Below are 21,726 nucleotides of genomic sequence, written 5' to 3' on the forward strand. Positions count from 1 at the left end.
GGGGTTAACCTCTTCTCGACACATAAGAACGTCCAAGCCCCACCACCTGCCCCCATCCTCAACTCCCAGGTACAAAGGGCTAGGCATCATAAGCCAAAGTAGCAGTGATTATTCGTCCAGATTCTTTCCGGAGGTTTGCAAGAAGTTTTAGCATCTCTAACCCCCATGTAGTTTTTGACTTGCCAATCTAGTATTCACAAAGTTATTATTGGCCATTCCTATGAAAGAGGGAATTCAGTCACACAGGAGAACAGCAAAAGATATAGAGGAAAATCAGAATTCACCAAGCCTAGGACCAAGACTCTTCCCAAAGTCATCTGATTGGGTCAACACTTTTCATTACCTTTGCTAATGTAATTCTCATGTAATATAATACTCCTCTTAAACAATTAATCAAGAGCTGTTTTTTTTTTAATTGGAGTATAACTGCTTTACAATGCTGTGTTAGTTTCTGCTGTACAGTGAAGTGAATCACCTCTATGTGTATATCTATCCCCTCCCTCTAGGTCTTCCCTCCCCCCCACCCCCCCTCCCGCCCCTCTAGGTCATCACAGAGCACCGAGCTGAGCCCCCTGTGCTGTACCGCAGGTTCCCGCTAGCTCTCTGTTTTACACCTTTTGCCTGGGCCTGTCTCCTCAGAGTCAGAGATGAATAAGACAAGGTCAAACTGCTCCAGATGACATTAAAATCAATTATTCAAAAAAGAAATTACAAAACTCACATGGGCTAGGTTAAGTTAAGACAAAGTTTTCCTACAATGGCTTATGAATCTACTTCCTTAATTCCCTCTCAGGGGAGCTGAGAAAGAAATTGCCGGCAGGAAAGTCAGTGATTCTTTTAAAAGGTAAGTTGGTAAGCTGGATGCCGTATCTCCAAGCCCTGCAGTGGCTCCCCATTTCATCGCAAGTGAAGCTGGTCTGGGAGGCCCGCCCCCCACCCCCTAACTTCTCTGACATCCTCCTCTGCCACCCTCTGCCCTAGTTCTGCTGTCTCCTTGCCTCTGGGCCAGGCCACGAGCATTTCTACACAGCAACTCTGCTCCTGCCGGTGATGCTCCTCCTCCAGAGGCACACGGCGTGCCCCTTTACTTCCTTCCAGGAACGAGCTGGGCCTTCCCCTGGCCCATCCTATTAAAAAACAGCTAACTCCACACCCTCACTTGGGCCTTCCTGATTCCCCTGCCTTGTTTCCTCCCCAGTATTTATTCCCAACAGGTACATATGCACTACATCTATACTATCTGTCCCCTGTCCCCAATAGAACATGAACTTCCAAGGGCAGAAACTTGGTGCCTTGCTGTAATCCTCCTGTCATTAAAACAGTAAGGAGGGGTTCCTCTTCGGCCTCCTGCGTGAGGACCAAGGAACCCCGGTGCACCGGCTCCTAATAAACCTCTTGCGTGTTGCAGCGAAAAAAAAAAAAAAAAAAAAAAACAGTAAGGAGCACATAGCAGGCATTCTGTAAACCAGTAAATGCACAAGAAGCAAGCCTCAGAGAACCAGGCTAGAACTTCCATACTCAGAGGTGGTGGTGTGGCAGTGAGATGAGAGAAGTGCAGGAAGAGAAAATAGAATATGACTGATCTGAAAGCAGAGCTAGATGATGCTTAAGATCCTGCCTGTAAAATTATCCAATTCCAGAGGGAAAAAACCCAACTTAAGTCCACATGAGAGCTGTGAGGAGACTGCAGAAATTAAACATGGACCACAGCTGAAGATGGTCAGTAACTCTGAACTCTGAAAGCTTGACCCACTTCTTCCTGAACTATCTTAAGTCTAAATAGCTAGACAAGAGTCTACTACTTGGATATTAAGTTTGATTATATAATCACATGACCCAAAGTCACCTTTAAACATTCAAGTACAGGGCTTCCCTGGTGGCGCAGTGGTTGAGAATCCGCCTGCTGATGCAGGGGACACGGGTTCCTGCCCCGGTCCGGAAAGATCCCACATGCCGCTGAGCGGCGAGGCCCATGAGCCATGGCGGCTGAGCCTGCGCTCCACAACGGGAGAGGCCACAACACTGAGAGGCCCGCGTACCGCAAAACCAACAACAACAACAACAAAAAAACATTCAAGTACAAATAATCTCAGAATCTTCTCAGACTCTTCAAAATGCCTGTGCAACAGACAGCTATTTTCTGTGTTCCAGTGAATCTGCTGGGCAACAGATAACTCCTACTGGAGTGCTTACTGTAGTGCTTGATACTGTACCAGCACTTTACAAGCAGAGACTCACTGAATCCTCACAAAATCATTATCCTCATCTTCCAGATGAGGAAACTGAGGCACAGAGTTCACAAGGCTGGCCTGGCAGCCTGCACCTTCAGGCCACGTTCCTAACACTGCAGTACCCAGAGGATCTAATATGCAGTCAGTGACAACTGCCACTTGTCCTGTCAGAGGTCAGCCTTGAAAGTGGATGACCCTACCAACAATACTTTGAAGTTATGTGCTTCTCTATTCCCCTCTCACAAGGACCCCCCCACTAAGCCACTCAGGGTAAGTCAGTAACCACCTTAGGAACTAAGACTGTCAGGACCAATTCTGTCCACACAGGTATTTTTCCTGTTCGTGGTGTCCTTCTACCCTAGCTCTTAATGCCAATGGCTTTCTCTACATGATAAAAGGCAGCTGATGGGCTAAATAGAACAAAAAGACTAAATCTGGCAGTTTAATGGAAAGCTTCCTTGAGAGATCATCTCTCCATAAATAAACATCTTACATGTTGTTTAATTAATCCTTCTGTAAATAAAATCAGTCTTCTGAAAAATGAGTGTATAAACAATGTTGCCACTTGCTCCAAATTTTTCCTCAGCAAGAGCTGCTAAGAAGTAAAGAACACTGTAACATCAGCACTTCCCGCCTCCGCCACCTGCTGCCTGGCTCCTCAGAGAATCCCATCTCCAGAGTGGGAGACAGATTTGGGTACAGTTCCTTCGGAGGTGTGCTCTCAGCCCTTCTCAGAGGTTTCCAGTCCTGTATGATGTCAGCCTCTTCCCTATTGTTATTGTTCTGGTTTACGGACTAGATGAAAAAAGAAAAAAAAACCACAGCCAGATATCTCCTGCAGGGGTACTAGTCAAGTTAAATACTCTCAGTACACATGAAGTATCTGATCACCAGAAAGTGGGTGCAAGTTCATTTCTTAGTATTTCCAAGTAAAGCAATTAGGAAAACCAAGTATACCAGCAATTGAAAATGTAAACCCAAAGTCCTAATTTTAGCATTAGTGTATAAAATAAGCTACTAATAGATAATTCCAATACTGTCCCATCATTTAAGAAAAGCAGGGCATCAGTGTAATCAGTTTTATAGCTTCATGATTAATAGTGACAAATGCCTGAATTTCCTCGTTTGAATGAGTACAGATGCAGTAAAGAAAATTTGACACTCTAAAAGGAAGCAAAGTCACCCATAAGGAATTTCTATACCTAATATGAAAAAGGTTTACCCACTTGCCTCCCTCCCCAACTCTCCCTTTCCTGGTTCTCTCCCATTTTCCTAACCTTCTGAATGGTTTCGGGAGGGCTATGGAGGTGCACTGGTGAAGTCCAGAACACAGGGCCTCATGTGTTCTACGGTCCATCATCCAGAGTCCACACTGACCTCACTACAAGCACTGCTTCCCCCTGCAGCCGCACTCCCCACCCTACCCCAGGGCCAACGACCTTGCCATCTTGTAGAAAACCAACATTAGCCTTCTTTGTCCTTCTTCCTCCTTGTGTCCAATATCATCCCACTCCCCAAACCATTCTCTTCTCCACAAAGTTTTCCAAACTGTCTTCAAGACAGTGTCCTTGAGAGATCTTTTTCAAGTACCTGCTTCCTCTTTTATTTCAGGTTTAACCTTTGATTTTCTGCTTACTGTCCTCCCTTACCTTGCAAAAATGCTTTAATCCTCACGATGTTAACAACACAAATACTTCTAGCTATGGCCCTTGTCTGGTAGATTATTCTGCTTTTCCTCTAACCTTACTCCTCACCCACCTCCATCCTACCGTCTCCGGGAGGGGGCACCATAGGGACTGTCAAGAGGCTCCACTGCCCCTCTGGCTTCTGGTCCAGTTGGCTGGAAGAGGCAGGAGGAGGGTGAGGAGGAGGAACTTACCCTCCTGGCTCCCACCCTGCAGTGGCTGAGGCTGGCTGAGATGACCCACCAATGGCCAAGCCCCGGGTGGGCAACCTCAGCAGCCGCCTTCTCCAGGCTCAAGGAACGGCTTCCTCCTCCTGCCTTCCAGGCCCAGGGATACTAACACCTCCTGCTACTGCTAGCCCAGGAGACTCCACTTTCTCCACTGGTGTCCCCAGTCCCTGCTTGCCCTTTGTGAATAGTCCCAGTTCTGCATTGTGGACAACTCAGCAGCATGTGACTACCCTCTTTCTAAGTTCTCCTCTGCAGATCAGAACCTGGGAGCTACCTTTCCAGAACCCCTTTTCCAGCATAATCTGGGTTAGAGTTTACAAAGAGGAGCACAAGAAAGATTTGAAAGGCAGATGAAAAGGAGAGGGTAATACTCCCGGAGGTGGCTCAGCAGACATGGATTCACAAGCGGCTTCCCCCTGAGCTCACGAGAACCACTCGCTGGGGCGTTTCAGTGTGAGATGATCGGGAGCAGCTTCCCTGACCTTCCCAATCCCAGTTCTTCCAACATCTGGGAAAATCCTTAATTCCTCTATCAAAACTCTTCATACCTGGAATAGAAAGCTTCCTTTTGCCTGAATGAAACAATTAAATGCTCCTTAAATTACCCAGTTTGAGTGTGCCATCTGTTTCCCACCAGGACCCCTGACTAATATAGTTCTCCTCTCATTCCTAGGATTTCAGAGTAGAATATTATCACTTGGGGAGGGAGAGACTTCTATTTCACGCAACATACCAGAGGGTCTAAAAATCCTCCCATAACAAAACACCTATAAATGTCAGACAAAATGCACAGCCAAGCTGCAAGGAAGAAAGAAATGCCCAGGATTCAAAATTGGTTGGGACTCTGACCGCCAGGGATGGGGTGGGTCAGGTGTGCGGGACTTATTAACCACATGGTAATGGTTTTAATGACAAGGCCTCCAGCCCTCTTTTGGTGGTGGTGGGGAGACGGAACAGTCACTTTTGCATGTAAAGACTCTAGGCAGTGTCACCTGTGGCTGGACTAATTTCCATAAAGATGACAAAATACATTTTTAGGCAGTCACCAGCTCATTCTCAAGGACAAAAATGTTCTTTCCTCAACTGACCCAACTTCCTATCCCCAAGGAGAACCACGATCACCTCTCAGACCTCCCTAAGCAAGACGCTTTAGAACCACCTCAAACTCATCTCTTCCTTTAACTCTTTGTATTTATGCTGTTACCTAATCCTGTGACTCTTCCACCTCTTGGGTTTGCCCTTTACCTCCCCAGCCTTGTCACTGCCATTCTCATCTGTCTTGGACTAGAATAACATCTCTAGAAGGTCTCTCTGCCAGAACCGACCACCTGGAACAGCTTTTCTTCAGCTGCTGTTTGGACGGCACTGCCTCCCCACACGCCTTGAAGCCCTCTGGCATCTTCCCAACCCAATTTCTGCGCATCTCCACCCTCTCAATCAAACCTGCTCCGCTCTGGGCCATCGTCCTGCCCTCACCTTGAAGCCATCTCTGAAACATCCCTAGGTCCACAAATTCCTTCCTACTGAGTCAGGTCATATGGTTCCCAGAATCTTAATGTGACCTTTTCCACAAGTCTTCCTGAAAGCAGGTCATTTGTTGGCTTTTCTCTGTTAGTAAAAACAAACATAGTGAAGTGCATTTGCCTTTAACCACTATCTAAAGGTACGCACTATTGATGATAATAGCTACCATTTATTCTGTGTGTCAGGCACTGGGTAGTTTTACATATATTTCAACTTATAGGTGAGGAAAAAAAACAGATAAATTATGTAATTTGCCAAAAGTCACTCTTCTAGGATAAACTGAAGCTGATATCCTATAACTCAAATTCTTTTGGTTCTAAAACCCACCTTCTCTTCTTTCACTGTACCACAAATTGAGCAAGGAGCACTTAAATCCAGGTTTCAAATATTCCTAACACTTTGGGTCTTCCCTGGCGGTCCAGTGGTTAAGACTCCACGCTTCCACTGCAGGGGGCACAGGTTTGATCCCTGGTCAGGGAACAAAGATCCCACATGCCTAGCAGCGCAGCCAGAAAAAGAAAAAAAAAAAAAAAAAATCCTAACACACTTAGACAATAACTGCAGCTATCACCTATTTCCTCCATCTCTAACACAAGCCACACACTGCGCCAGGCGCTTTACGTAAATATTAATGTATTTAATCCTCACCATGCTCTAACAAGTATTAGCGCTCCTTTTTGTCAAGTGAGACTCAGATAAGTTAAACAAGCAAAACATTCAAAGTAAACAGACAGGTGGGATATGGAATGCCCACCCCAGAACCCAACCTGTACTTCTGACAGAAGCCTTCCGTGAAACAGCAGCAAGACTTTGACAGATTGGGGGTTATTTCAGAAGGAAATCTTGAAATTTTCCAGAGTTGAGTTGACTTTCTATACCTGGATAGTTTTATGTTATTTGCTCTATATATGTGCAAACATGGACTCTTCCTAAGTAGATCAGGCAAAAAGATTTGCTCAAGGTTTTGATTTGATATTTCATATTCTATATCATATTTGCAGATGAACAGAGCCTAGACCTTTCTTGGTGGCTGACAGGTGTCTTAGTACAATTAGGCCTTAAGAGTAAGATAATGTGCTGATGGTGCTGGCCTGTCCCTGGCTTGGGAGCCCAGAAAGCAGTTTAAGGAACCAACTCAGAATTTGCAAGTCAGTTGTCTAGAGGAAAAGACACCCACCAGAGTGCTACAGATGTAACAAGTTTGCTCTGAGGGTCAAAACCTGTACTGTATTAACCATGCAAGCTATAAAAAACATCCACCTTCAACCAAGATCAAATACATGCTGGCAAAAAGTGGGAGCACAAAGTTATAGCTATTAAATTAAAAAAAGAAAAAAGGCAGAGATGATATGACACTTGGTGAGGCTGGGGTGAAGCTGGTACAAACAATAGCAAAAGCAGCATAAATTATTACAACCCTTTGGAAAAGCAATTTGATAATAAAAATATTAACATCTTTTGACCCAGTAATTCTATCAATATTTACTAGATTTCTATCCTAAGGAAATCTCAAAACAACCAAGTAAAAACCAAGGTACCAACATATTCACTCCAGTGATATCTATAAGCAAAAAAGATGGGCAAGAATCTAACTTTTTAGCATTTGAAAATGATTAAAAACATTATGGTATTTTCACTCAATGAAATAGTACATATTCATTGAAAACAACTGTGAAGATTCTAGCACCATAGGAAATGCTTATTTTATATACTAAGATGAAGAAAAGTAACCATATCTGTGCTATGGTTACAACTATCTGGAAGTCATTTGGTCCAGGGCCAAACAGTACGGAAAAATGAAAACCCTTCTATTATTCAGGGTGGCAGGATTGTGGATGCATTTTCATTTCTATAGACATTAATACCTGCATAGAAAATAATCACTTAAAATTACCTCTCACACTATCTCAAAAATATCTTTGTTATGCTGAGGGCAAAGCACTTCCCTGACTGAGAAGGGAAAAAGGAAGGCAGAGGAGACCCTACAACCCCAGGGGCAGGTGCGGGAGAAAGGCAATGTCAGGCAGGAATCCTCGCTCTAGAAAACCTGGCACCAACACCACATACACTGTGGTGCCCAAGTGAGTGCGTATACAGAAAACACAGGCTCTCTGAGCTATTTTTCAGAATTAGACCTAAAAACAGCTGAATTCCACCCCAGAGTGGGCAGCCCTATTTTTAGACGTAATCTCAAATAGCTAAGAGACCACAGCATCCTATTACCACATGTTTCTGTAACTGCATGGAAATGCCATAAACTTCTCCTGGACAGGCCAAAGGGGCTCAACCCCATTCCCATTAGATAGCTGCCTGTCTCATATTCACAAGATCAATCCAGATGACCCCAACTGTGGGCAGGATGGCCAATAGTTCTGGAAAAGGGGTAGAGCTGGTGGTATCTCTGGAGCTAGCTGGGGCTCCCTGTGGGTTTTTCCTAACTGTTGAGCCTGAGGGCTTCTGAGATGTTATTAATTTTTTTTCTCACTTAAAGGTTGTATGAGTACATAATTTCTAAACCTTCACAGGTAAAAAGGATCACAGAAAGCAATCAGTGTTGCCACTTATAGGCAAAAATGGCTTCATTTTATAATAGCAACAAAATTAAAAAGATACCAGAGGACTAATCCAAAGTAGAAGTAGGCAAAAGCTACATGTCGAAATAAACTTTACCAAAGGACTCCAAAGAAGAGCTCAAGAAACAAAACAAAATAAACCAACCCACCAGGGAAACACATAACATATCTAGATGAAAAGACACAGTATCATAAAGAGGTCAAGTCTCCACAGATCAGTTTATAAAACTAATAACATTCTGGTCAAAATCTCAGTAGGGTCTTAAAAAATAATTTATTTTGAAATAATTTCACATGTACAGGAAAGCAACAAGATCCCCCAACTGATAATATCATTTTATTTTTTAGTTAATATTTCATATCATTTGCTCCACTACCTATACATATTCATTACCTATACAGTCAAGCCTCTGTTATCTATGGGCTCTGCGTCTGTAGATTCAACCAACCACAGATCAAATATATTGGGGGGGAAAATTCCAGAAAGTTACAAAAAGCACAGCTTGAACCTGCTGCTTGCCCAGCAACTATTTATAATATATAGTGCTCACACTGAGTTTATAACTATGCGTATGTAATGTAGCATTTACATTGTATTAGGTGTTGTAAGTAATCTAGAGATGATATATGGAAGGATGTACATAGTTTACATGCAAATACTATGCCATTTTATATAAGGGACTTGAGCATCCACAGATTTTGGTGTCTGAGGGGGTCCTGGAACCACTCCCTTGCAGATACTGAGGGATGACTATATATACCCTGTATAAATACCTATTAGCTTCTTCCTGACCTCTCTGAGAGCAGGCTGAAGACATGAAGCCCCATCACCTCTAAATAGTCCAGTGTACATTCCCAAAAAAAGGAACATTCATCTGCATAACCAGCATAAAACCCTCCACACCAGGAAGTCAACATTCATACTATACCACCAATCCAATCCACAGAGTCCATTCAAATTTTGTTACCTGTCCCAACAACGTTTCTTTTTTCTTTCTGGCCCAGGATCCCATCCAGGAATACAAGTTGTCATGTCTCACCAGTGTCTCGCCAATCTGAAATAGTTCCCCAGTGTTTTCCTGACTTCCATGCCCTTAACAGAGCATAGACCTTTCATTCTGTAGGATGGTCCTCAACTTGCATGTCCAGGCTCAGGTCCCGCTATCTTGGCAGTAGTATCAGAGACGTGATGCTGTGCTCTTTTCAGTGTATCACATCAGGGATGGATGGCAAGCCATCCCTCCACTGGTGGTGGGTGATGTCAATCCCATTCACCTGGTTAAGCCCATCTCTGCCAGGTTTCTCCACTGTAAAGTTACCACTTTACCTTTGTAACCGGTTGAGTATCTCATGGGAGAATCCTGAGATTATGCCAACATCTTGTTCTTTGTCAAACATCCACTCATTGATGACTCCCATGTGAATCAACCACCTCTAGCATGGTTGCCAAATGGTGATTCTCTATCCATCATTAGCAGGCAGAACTTTCCCTCCTCACCCATGTATTCATTCATCTATTTGATTCTCAAACTATCCACATTTGGCGAATGGAGACCTCTTCAACTGGCTCCTGTATCCTTTTGACATGTTCCATTCCTTGAGCATTCCCTTACTTCCTGGCACAAGATGTTTTAGGCTCATCATTTACTTTCTCCACCCCCACCCCTGGAACTAGCCATTTCTCCAAGGACACTTGATTCATTTTAGAGGACGATAATATTTAGAAACAAGGATCTGGGTGCTAGGATTGTTCATTGCTATTGGGATGTCACTGTTTCTAGCTAGAAAATATTATGCACGTACACAAACACCCACACCTGTAAGTACTTCTGCATCTACAGTTGTATATACGTTTAAGAACCACGCATTCATCTTGACACCTCCAAATCCAACCCAACACCCTCAAGGATCTTTCCAACCTTCCATCTTTCCATGTTTGTAATTCCCTCCTCAGATAGTTAAGACACCTGGCTCCCATTATCCTCAATATATACTTACATACTTGCTTAATCAATTTACTTATTTTGCTCAACATAACTAATCTCCCAAACTCTAAAGCCTCATCCTTCAAGTCTCCTCACCATCACCCCCTCAACCAGAGGACTCTCCACTGTCTCTGTGAGGCTTTGATAAATGAATTCTGAAGCTCAATTAAAGAAAACATTTGAAGCTAGTCAAGAAAATCTGGGAAACTGAAAAGTCAGAAGATATCTGTCCTACCTGTATCATAATTTTTTCTAAATTATAATTAAAAGAAATTAAAGAGTATTGGGATAACATGCTACATTTCTGTAAGTTTTCAGCGAGAAAAATAATTGTGTTAGATCTCATCTCATGATAATCATAAAAATAAACTCCAAGTGAATTAGAAAGCTAAACATCTCTCACACACACACACACACACACACACACACACACACACACACAGACATTGTAATTTTAGAAGAAAATGCTAATAATCCTAGGGAACCAAGCTGACACTCAGTTTTGTTTTGTTTTTTGCGGTACACGGGCCTTTCACTGTTGTGGTCTCTCCCATTGCGGAGCACAGGCTCCGGACGCACAGGCTCAGCGGCCATGGCTCACAGGCCCAGCCGCTCCGCGGCACGTGGGACCTTCCTGGAGCGGGGCACGAACCCGTGTCGCCTCCATCGGCAGGCGGACTCTCAACCACTGCGCCACCAGGGAAGCCCCTGACATTCAGTTTTGAGTTTATAAATGCCATTCCTCACTAAATGGAACCCAGGCTTCTTAGAAAAATGGCTGATCCTCCAAGGGGCAAAGTACAAGGTATAAGCCTATAATAACTTCAACCGTGCCAGAAAGCCAGGATATACTTTCAGCCTAATGGAGACATGTCAAACCAGCCTGAGGGGGTATTTGTGATTTTGTAGGATCAAGCTTTTATTCCTTTTACTATATCAGATGAATTAACAATGGAAAAATTCCAAACTAGTTCTGTATGTATGAACATGGATAAATTTTAGAAATGATACATATGAGAAAGGCCTGGTGTTTGGGAATACGGTTCTAAGTGGAGGGAGGGAGGTACTCAGGAGGATCCAACTGTGACATCTGTTAAATCTGGGTGATGGGTACACAGGTGCCATTAGACTCTGTGCTTTTCTGTATGTTTGACACATTTTGCAAATAAACAAAATTCTGGTTTCCCACTTAACCAGTCTGAGGAAACACCACAGTTCACAGCATGGAATTTAAGATCCTTCAGCTTCTGACACCAACAGCATTTCCAGCTCCACATTTCATGACCTCATTTCACACCTCCTACTCCAGTGACACCGAACTTCTCTCCATACCCCAAAGGTGCTTCAGATCTCAGGTCTTTGCCCAAGCTGTTACCATGTCTAGAATGCTTGTTCTCTGTCCACTTCTACCATCTGATTAACTCAGACGCTTCTGTGAAGACCTGCTCAAACATCCCTTCTTTGGGAGCCTCCTTCCAGTGAGTCAACCACTCCTGTCTCTGTCCCCACAGCTCCTGGCAGCATGATGTAGCAGAAAGGGCATGCATGGACTTTGAACCCGGACACAGTCAGATTCTGAACTGGGTTTTGCATCATACTGTTCGTGAGATCTTGAGCACATTACTCACTTCTTAAGCTTCAGTTTCTTCAACTGTAGAACAGAACTGCCCTGGAGTTTGCCCTTGATAAGGTGAAAGATACAGTGTACTATTCCACTAAGAAGACTTCTGATACTGGAAGCATGTCCCATCTTTTCCTTTATTACTGATAAATTTCAAAATAATAAGTCTAGAAAATGGCTGAAAAGGATACATACCCAAACATTAACTAGGGGGGGAATAACTTTTTACTTGTTTGATTTTTTTTTTAGTAAGACTAAAGTCATGTGTTACTTATATAAAAAAAGTTTGGTTATGAGACAAAAAAGGTTATTGAAAGCCCCCAGAACAGTGTGGCAAACAGTAGCTAACAATCACTGAAGACTGATGCTATGAGGGTGAGGAGGGGTATGAGAGGACCAGAATGAGGATTCAGGCTAAACACCTAAAATGCAAAAAGGAGTAAGGAAGGTCCCTTCCCTCAAGGGGCCCATGTCTAACAGGAGAAACATTTACACATATGTATATTCATCTTTCAATACACATTTGAGCAAATTATCACGTTCCAGGCACTGATTCTAGGTTCTGGAGATACAGCTATGAACAAGTCTCAAGTCCTGACCTTCCATGAAAACAGCAAATAAAGACAAAACAATTACAAATAAATACACACCAGGAACTAAGAAACACTTAGGGAGAAGTAAGGGAGGCTAAGGGGACAGAGAGAAGGGTGTAGGGGAAAGGGTGGGATTTAAACAGGATGGTTTACACAGGAAGAAAAGCCTCCTTGAGGAGGTGATGTGTGACTGGAAGGAGGTGAGGGGATAGGCTGTGCAGAGACCTGTGGAAAGGAGCACAGAGGTGAGGCAGGAAAGCGCTTGGTGAAAGGATCAACAAAGTGGCCAACGTGGCCAAGTGCAGGGAGAACAGAGGGAGGCGCAGCCAGAGGAAAGGACCCTGAGCTCACAGGCCTTGTTATCATGGGGTCTGCAGACCAGCAGTACTGCCCTCTGGGTTCTTGTTGGAGATGTAGAGTCTCAGGTCTCGTGAACCTACAGAATCAGAATCCGCATGTTAACACACTCAACAGTGAGTCACATACATGCGAAAGTCTGAGAAGTACAGATGAAAGGCCTTTCAAGCCACATAAAGATGTTGGATTTTATTAGAAGGCTTTGCAGGGTTTGAGCTAGAGAGCAACATACTCTGGTTTCAATTCTCAAATGGCAACTCTGGCTGTTTTGTGAAAAACAGACTTTGGGAGGCGCAAGGGCAGAAGCGGGGAGTTAGTTAAGAAGCTATTTTGGTCGCCTGGGTAAGAGAAGTTGGCCAGAGATGGATGTGGTGTTGATGGAGGTGGTGATGTGTGGCCAAAGAGAGGATATATTTTGAAGTCAGAGCTAATGGATCAGAACTGGATGTGAGGGACCCAACAGTGATGACAAATAGCAGCAGCCACGTGCCAATCACTGCTCTATGTCCTTTACAGGTAAAAGTCTATTCGGTCTGCCCAACAGTCCCAGGAGGAAGGTATAGTTGAAAACCCCACTTTATTAAAATGAAGACAGTGAGGCAGAAAGAGGTTCAGCAACTGCCCAAGGCCTCAAAGCTCATCAGGCGGCAGCGCCAGGTCCAGAGAGCTTACACTCCAGCACCGTCCCTTACTGAGCAACTGTGACCACTGCACCGTTTATGGAGAAGGACAAGGCAGGGAGGGGGAGAGACTGAAGGAAACCAAGAGTGCTTTGCTGGACATGTTAACTTTGAGATTCCTAGTGACGTCCAAGTGGAGATGTCAGGTAGACAGCTGGCATGTCTGGATCTCAGGGGAAAGGTGGGGATGGAGATGTAAATGGGAAGGTCATCAGCACAGAGATAGTATTTAAAGCCAAAGGAGTGGATGAGATCACCCACAGCAGTTTTTCAAACTGAAGGTTGTGAAATCAATTTAGTGGGTCATGAACGGTACTTAAAAAAAATGAAATAGAACAGAATAGAAAATAACAGAGTCCATGGCTCAGAGTAAGATGAAGTATGAGAACTTTCTTATGAAACTTCTGCTTCAGGCGTTGAGTGTCTAGGTGCATAAGTGAATGCAGTGTGCGTATACCAGGTTGGTGTGCAGTTTGGTCAAAAAAGGTTTAAAGCCACTGGTCTAGGGATTATGTGTAGGATTGATCCCTTAATCACTCCAACATTTAGAGGCTGGGAAAGAGGAAAAGAAGCCAGAAAAGGAGAGTGAAGAGAAGAAACAGCTACTGGGGAAGAAAGGCAATGTGTGATCCCCGGAGCTGAGGGAGGGTGACATGCTAGACTCCAGATGTGCTGGTGAGGGTTGTGCAGTGTGATTCCAAACAGGTGTACACAAATGATTATGGGATGGAGAGGTAAGCACACAGTGCTGTGGAAGCACAGGGGAGGCTGACCTGTTTAAGGCCTCACAGCTGAGGGCAGAATGAAAGGGGGAGGGGAGAGAAACGAGATTAGGATTTTTAGACCCTGACTTTGAGGGGACAACAGGATATCCAGTCTATAATTTCCATAAACAGCAAATATTCAGTCGTTCAATTTTATTTATTTTTAAATAGCACCTACTATGTGCTGGGCTCTTTACCAGGCCTGGGAATACAGGGATGACTAAAACTATTCCGCCCTTTTGAAAAAGCTTACACCCTGGAAAGGAGAAAACTGAAAACAGTGAGATCAGTGTCACAAGGCAGAGCATGTAACAGATCTGACGAGGGCACGGGCAATTCTCCTTTCCAACCACACTGCTCACTGCTGGCCAACTCAAGTCCACCATTCCATCCAGACCAAGTGTCAATACCTGTACTCCTACCTCTTGACTTGTGCTTTGCCCCTCCCAAAACTGTTTCCCAAATCTGCATCATTCTTCAAGGCTTGGCTCACATCTGACCTCCTCAATGAAGCCTCCAGGAAACACTCAGTGACCCTGCCTTCCCTGAAGAGCTACAGCATTTCTTGTCCACACACCACTATCCAGTGCCTGGTCCCTGCCTGGTCCTCACTTCCCTACCTCGGCTGAGTGCCTCATTTCCCCAACTAGGGTTACATACATGGTTGAAAGCATGTTAACAAACCTCTTTGACATCTGCCTCGCATGCTAACAGCCAAGCAAAGACTTGCTTCCCCACTACAACCCAATTTAAATACATTTCAGCATTATTTCTAAAACAGATCTGATCATGTCACTCCCTGACCTCTAAAACCTTCCCTGGCTCCTAATCATTAGTACAACACAGACAGCTCAGTCTTGTCTTCTAGAAACGCCATACAGCGTTCCTCTTCCCTGCCTCCCGAACACTCTAAAGCTGGAACAATGGCAATCAAAACAAATATAAAGAAAAAAGATGTATAGACATGAAATTAAACAGGAGACATTCATCAAACTGTTGATAACAGCTGTCTTTGGAGTGAGACTGCAGGGGACAGTCACCTTCTAGGAACTGGTTTAATGAACTGTTAACTTTAAAACAAATAACATTTTAAAAGCAAAGAAATTTAATGACTGCATCTATTTTTACTGAGTCCTTACACTGTGTTAGGCAATATATTATAGTCTCATTTAATGTTAACAAGTCTATGATGCAGTTATTAGCCATTCTGCAGATGGAGAGACTGAGGCTCAGAAAGTTGAAGTAACTCTCACAAGGTTAGTTAGCTAGTCAGTGAAGAAGAGATGCTGGGATTTAAACCCAGGTCTAAAAAGAATGTGCCCTTAACCTCTCCTGTCCTTATTCCTGTTCTGTGCATTCCCCAGTGCCCCCACATACACCTCAGCAGTCCTTCCTTTGTTCTAGCTGGTTCCTCTGCCTGAATAATGTTAGCTTTGAAGACATGCCATTCACCTTTAAGGCCTAGTGCAAATTCTGCTTTCCCCCAAACTCCTCCCTAGAGGAGTTTACCAACATTACCTGAGAGTATCTAAAACCCTCTATTTCCCCCAAAGCTAGTGCTTTGGCTCTCCTACTGCCATACATGTAGCAAGCATTCAAAGGCTGGGTGGATTAAGTTGACAATGTAAATTCTCCTTCTGACAAAAGCAAAGAGAACAGGTGGAGACCAAAAGCTTTCATCTGTGAGGGAAGTTAATCTTGAGAACAAGTTTCTACGATCCCTCCCTCATTCCCCGCTTTCAGCCTCACCTCTCTGCACCTCTTCCACAAAAGCTGAACATTATAGATCGCCACTTCTGATGAATAAAAACCACATAACTTATTTTAAAATGTAAATAGTGTAAATCAAGGGGTTTTTTTAGACATCTTAAATAGTTTTGAAAATCGGTTTTTTTCCAAAGACTATGACCTTTGCAAAAAAGTATTTTTTAAGTTTAGCACAAAGAAATGTAAAAATATTAAAAGATACTATACATACACATAAACACGGAGAGATGAGAGCTAGTCAATCAGACATGCTTAAAATGCAAAAAGCTAGTTTAGCACCATCTGACCACATCTGAATTTATGAGAAGTTGAGGCCAAACGAACAACACACTGTAAAACAAAAGCACTGCCCCAGCAATCTTAGAAAGGAAATACAGGATGGGATGAACAGATTTTGACGTGTCCTTAGCTTCCTGGGTAAAGCTATGAGAAATGCAGTCAACTAAAGCATTAAGACTTGATTTTACTGGAGGTACCAAGACCACTGGTCAACCTGCCAAATGAAGCAAAGGCAGAACTGAGCTCTATGGGTGTAGTCCACTCCAGATAAAAGCCAATGGACCTTTTTACAGTTTATGGGGTCCTCTCCGTATGGCTGGGGATGCGGGCATGGGAGAAATACTGCCTGGATGACTGATTCCTGTGAAAGAGCACAGGAGTTAGTTAGGCGGAGCTGAGGTGAGCCTTTAAATGGACACACTCTACAACTTGCACCATTGCCTCAAACTCACCACAACTTGAAAATACTGAGCAACAACGCTCCTGTTAAATGCATGTGTATAAGCTAAATGTCCTTCTAAAGATTACTGAACTTCCCACTTAAAAAGAGAGAAACAAAAAACAAAACCAAAAACCCCACAAAAATTCCACACCTATAAATAGCTGGAAGAATTCAAACATGTAACAAACTTCTAAACTACAACTCCAAACTAAAGAAAAAGAGGCAACTTTAAGTCTCCAAGAAGAGCCTCAAGAATCAGCAAATTGATCTGGGGCTGGAGGATTTTAAAGAAATAAAAAGATCATTTCAGTAGCATAGGATCTTCGTGAATGGCTTTAGCTCTCGACTGTATTTTATGTTCTCATTTCATTTCAAAAAGGGAGGGAAAAAAAGGGTAAGCCATAACCATAACAAGGAGAGTGCCAAGTGTACAAATAACAGGCACTGAGAGACAAAAGAAACTACTCCTGACAACTGTTCGTTGTCCTTCTCTAGACATTTGCAAAACGGGACTTCCCTTGTGGCGCAGTGGTTAAGAATCCACCTGCCAATGCAGGGGACATGGGTTCGAGCCCTGGTCTGGGAAGATCCCACATGCCGCGGAGCAACTAAGCCCATGCACCACAACTACTGAACCTGTGTTCTAGAACCCACAAGCCACAACTACTGAACGAGCGTGCTACAACTACTAAAGCTCGTGCACCTAGAGCCCGGCTCCACAACAAGAGAAACCAAGGCAATGAGAAACCTGCGCACCGCAATGGAGAGTAGCCGCCGCTGGCGGCAACTAGAGAGAAAGCCTGCACGCAGCAACGAAGACCCAGCGCAGCCAAAAATAAATAAATAAATAAGTTTATTTTTTTTTTTAAAAAGAGAGATCTGCAAAGCAATAACCATAAAGCCCTCTTTGACTGCCGCCGCTCAATCAGCACACAACCATTTCTAACCCTGACGGGACAGTGAGAGCACCAAGCCTTGCTTTTTTTCACCTAGGAGTCAAACCAAATGTCTTGAAGAAAGAGACAAAGAAAAACATGTTTAAAAAATCTTCTGGAATTAGAATTTTATTTTAGTAACCCAAATGAGCAAAAATACAACTTTATTCTTGCAAGGTACAATTGCTTTCCCTATTAAACCTGTTTCCAATAGATTCTCCTGAGTGATGCACTGGAAAAAATACATTTAGAATCAGGAAACCTATATTTAAATACTAGTTTTGCTGCACTTGTTCTGTGACTTGGGCAAATTACTTAACCTGAAAGTCCCACTTTCTTCATTTGCAAACATGGAGTTACCTACCTTGTTGCCTCACAGGAATGCTCAACAATAAATCTGTAAACTGCTAAGTACCACAAAAATTAAAGTGATCATTATCAGTACTACCATCATCTCTCACTTTCCCAGGTAAAAGTCTGAACCAATGACAAAACAGGCAAAAGATAAGCAACAAGGAAAAAAACTGGGAGAAGCTATCTATCAATTAATCAAACAAACAAAACACAGCAAAACCCTAAAAAACAAAATAACAAATGACTGATAGAAAACCACTCTGTGACAGTTAATTTCTGTGTCATTCTCTAATTAAGAAAGCTTCCATACCCTGGGGTCTATAGTCCATTCATGAAAATCACAGCAGGGTTAAATTTAAATCTTCATCAGTGCTCATAATTCACAATCAAAATGCCAACGGAGCACATTCTTATTCTACAGGCAGGAGCCGCAAGCCACAAGACAAACCCCCACCTTCCCCACTGAGGCACAGCGGCTTGACTGTCAAGACCCACTTGGAGGCAGTTGGTCTCTGACAAGCAGGGGAGCGCGTCTCTTCCTTCCCTGACCACTGGCATGGAATTAGCAAACACCAACTTTAGTTATTTTGAAATAAGCCCATAGAGAACAGGTGGCTGATGAAAAGGCATCACCACTTGCAATCCCTAATTTTGAAAATAAAAGTCAAAACATAAACATCTTCTGAAAAATCAGCAATTTCCAAACTTTCTAGATGGTTGTAACAGTAACTTAACTTTATCTGGTGATTATTATGTTGTCAGGCAATATTCTAAAAGCTTTAGTTATTAACAAATTTAATCAGCACGACCACAGGTAAGTACAATTCATATTTTCATTTTTAAAAAAAATTTATTTGTTTATTTTTATTTTGGGCTGTGCTGGGTCTTCGTTTCTGTGCCACGGCTTTCTCTAGTTATGGCAAGCGGGGGCCACTCCTCATCGCGGTGCACAGGTCTCTCACTATCGCGGCCTCTCTTGTCGCGGAGCACAGGCTCCAGACGCGCAGGCTCAGCAGTTGTGGCTCACGGGCCGAGTTGCTCCACAGCATGTGGGATCGTCCCAGACCAGGGCTCGAACCCACGTCCCCTGCATTAGCAGGCAGATTCTCAACCATTGCGTCACCAGGGAAGCCCTATATTTTCATTTTTTAGACAAGAAAACAGAGGCACAGAATAGTTATTTGCTTAAGGTCACACTGTTAGTAAGTGGCAGAGCTGGGATTCAAAAATCGGGTTTTGGAGACCATCTCTAGATACTGATTCCTGGAGAATCCTCTGACCAACACTGCTTGGTTTTCCTGACCAGTGTGCCATCTTGTACTCAGTGCCACACAGAGATGTAACCAAGACTACAGTGTAGTGTCTCTCACCTTATGGTCACTTGTTTCAAGATGAATGTTAAAATAACATGAGCCCATGAAAATAAGGTCTCATTTTCTGCATTCAATAAAATAATATGGGAAAAAAACTGAATGAAATATATATACATCTTTTTAAAAAGTAACAAGAAGCTGACAGGATAGTGAGGAATTACCAAGTTAATATCCTAGAAGGAATGGAAACCCAAAGATGTAATAAGACTGCTAATCTGCCAGAGGTGGTCAAGGGGCCCAGTGGCATGCCTGCCCTTCTAGGCCCTGCATAGGGAGACACTCGGTAACCTCAGCCCAGCCCCAAACCAGGGGACTGAGGCCCTAAAGGGCTGCATCCTAGGAGTAAGAGTGAACTAGAGGTAAACCAGTCTTCTTATGGACTCAGCTTCAAATCACCAGGATAAGATCTCAAACTCTCAACCTGGATTAAAGTAATCCTAGTTCGCTAGTGCCCTCAGGCACCTGGAAAAACCAAATGAAAATCTTCCTTGGAAAAAGACATGAAGGCCTCTAATTATTTCTATAAATAATGTTTCAAATACTATATCCAGCACACAAACACATGAACAGACAAAACACCATGAGTAAGAACCATCATAAACAAAGACCCAAAGGGACTCCAGATAAATGAACTGAGAAAATGAGATTATGAAACAACTTTATTCACTCTGTTTTAGGAAATAAAAGCCAAGCTTGAAAAATTTAGCAGGGAACAGGAATCCATAAAAAACAACATAGCAGGGCTTCCTTGGTGGCGCAGTGGTTGAGAGTCCACCTGCCAATGCAGGGGACACGGGTTCGTGCCCCAGTCTGGGAAGATCCCACATGCCACAGAGTGGCTGGGCCCGTGAGCCATGGCCGCTGAGCCTGCGCGTCCGGAGCCTGTGCTCCGCAACGGGAGAGGCCACGACAGTGAGAGGCCCGCGTACCGCAAAACAAACAAACAAACAAAAATAAAACACAGCAAATTTGAAAGGACCCAAGCTTTTCAGTTTTTATTGTATTTTTCAATACAATAAACCTATCCACTGAGTTCTTAATTTCAGTTAAATGCAGATTAGTCAAAGAGAGAATGGGTTGAATGGAATACAGGTCAAAAGAAACCACCCAGAATGAAAAATAAAGAGGATAAAAAATATAGGAGAAGGGATAAGTGATCAAAAGGAAACAGTGAGAAGGTCTAACATACCCATATAACTGGAGTAGCAGAATGAGAAAAGAATGGGGACAAAGCAGTATGTGGAGAGAATTGCTGGGAATCCTCCAGAACAGATGAGAGAAATCAAACCACAGATTCAAGAAGCCTGGTGAATACAAAATCAGTGATCTTTATTATCCTAGAACGTCTTCTAAAAATAACATGGCCTGTTCTGTAAGTTTAGTGCCATGACTAATTAACTAGGGGCCAGACATAGAGAATGTAAAGACATAACGCTCCCAGCATGTGAAGAGCTCAAAGTCAATCACTTAGAAGAGATAATGTAAAATCACAATAATCTAATACTCTCTCTCCCTTTTGCACTACTGAAAAGAAGGGGGGGAAGAAAAGAAGAGGAAAAGGCAGAAAAAATGCTAGAGAGAAGTATTTAAAAGGAAAATGGGTTAAGCTTAAAGGCAATAAACTAAAAGGCGCTTGCAGGAGTAAAAGTAAGGACACTCCAATGTTAGCCAAGTTCCAGGCCTAGATGCTATTTCCATTCCGTTTACTGTGCTAATTAAGCATACCTCACAATCTAAACTCAAAGTCCTTGGCATGAGAAATTCAAAGAAGAATCTTTTCTTCATACCTTCTCCCCAGTCTACCTAATTAAAAATTTTTAAAAATGTTAAATCTAAACAGACAATTCTGACTTAGCTCTATTCATGGTGACATACATAATTCTAATGAGCATCTTTTCCTCTATTACTTGAGACAACGTGGAGAAACTGGCTCTTGGAAGATCAGGCAAAGGAAGGAGAGTTCCACCAGGAGCTGAGTGAAGAGCAGTCATTTGGGAACAGAGACTACCTGTAGCAGATAATCAGGAAACAACTGAAAATGTAATTCATGGAATCCTCAAATTATATGAAAATCAATCTTGTAAAAAGCCCAAGGATCTCTGCCTTCTAGAAAACTCAAACTGCTGAGGGAAAACAACTGAAAATATAATTCATGGAATCCTCAAGTTATATGAAAATCAATCTTGTAAAAAGCCCAAGGATCTCTGCCTTCTAGAAAACTCAAACTGCTGAGGGAACCCTCTAATTCAAGGAGATAAAACACAGGGAGGGAAACAGCTTCTGTTGTTGCCCTTCCCTCAAGCTTCTGTAGCATGTACATCCCGGTACTGGGA

The 21,726-nt window shown here is 43.1% G+C and overlaps 1 protein-coding gene across 4 annotated transcripts in view; it reads right to left on the minus strand.

Annotated features, from left to right (window-relative positions):
• The window catches only part of TCF20 (transcription factor 20), a 167,681-nt gene that overhangs the window by 54,909 nt on the left and 91,046 nt on the right, over window positions 1-21,726 (minus strand). The window lies entirely within an intron of this gene.

The sequence above is a fragment of the Kogia breviceps genome, chromosome 12 (assembly GCF_026419965.1).
Source record: "Kogia breviceps isolate mKogBre1 chromosome 12, mKogBre1 haplotype 1, whole genome shotgun sequence".
In the NCBI taxonomy this organism is placed as follows: domain Eukaryota; kingdom Metazoa; phylum Chordata; class Mammalia; order Artiodactyla; family Physeteridae; genus Kogia; species Kogia breviceps.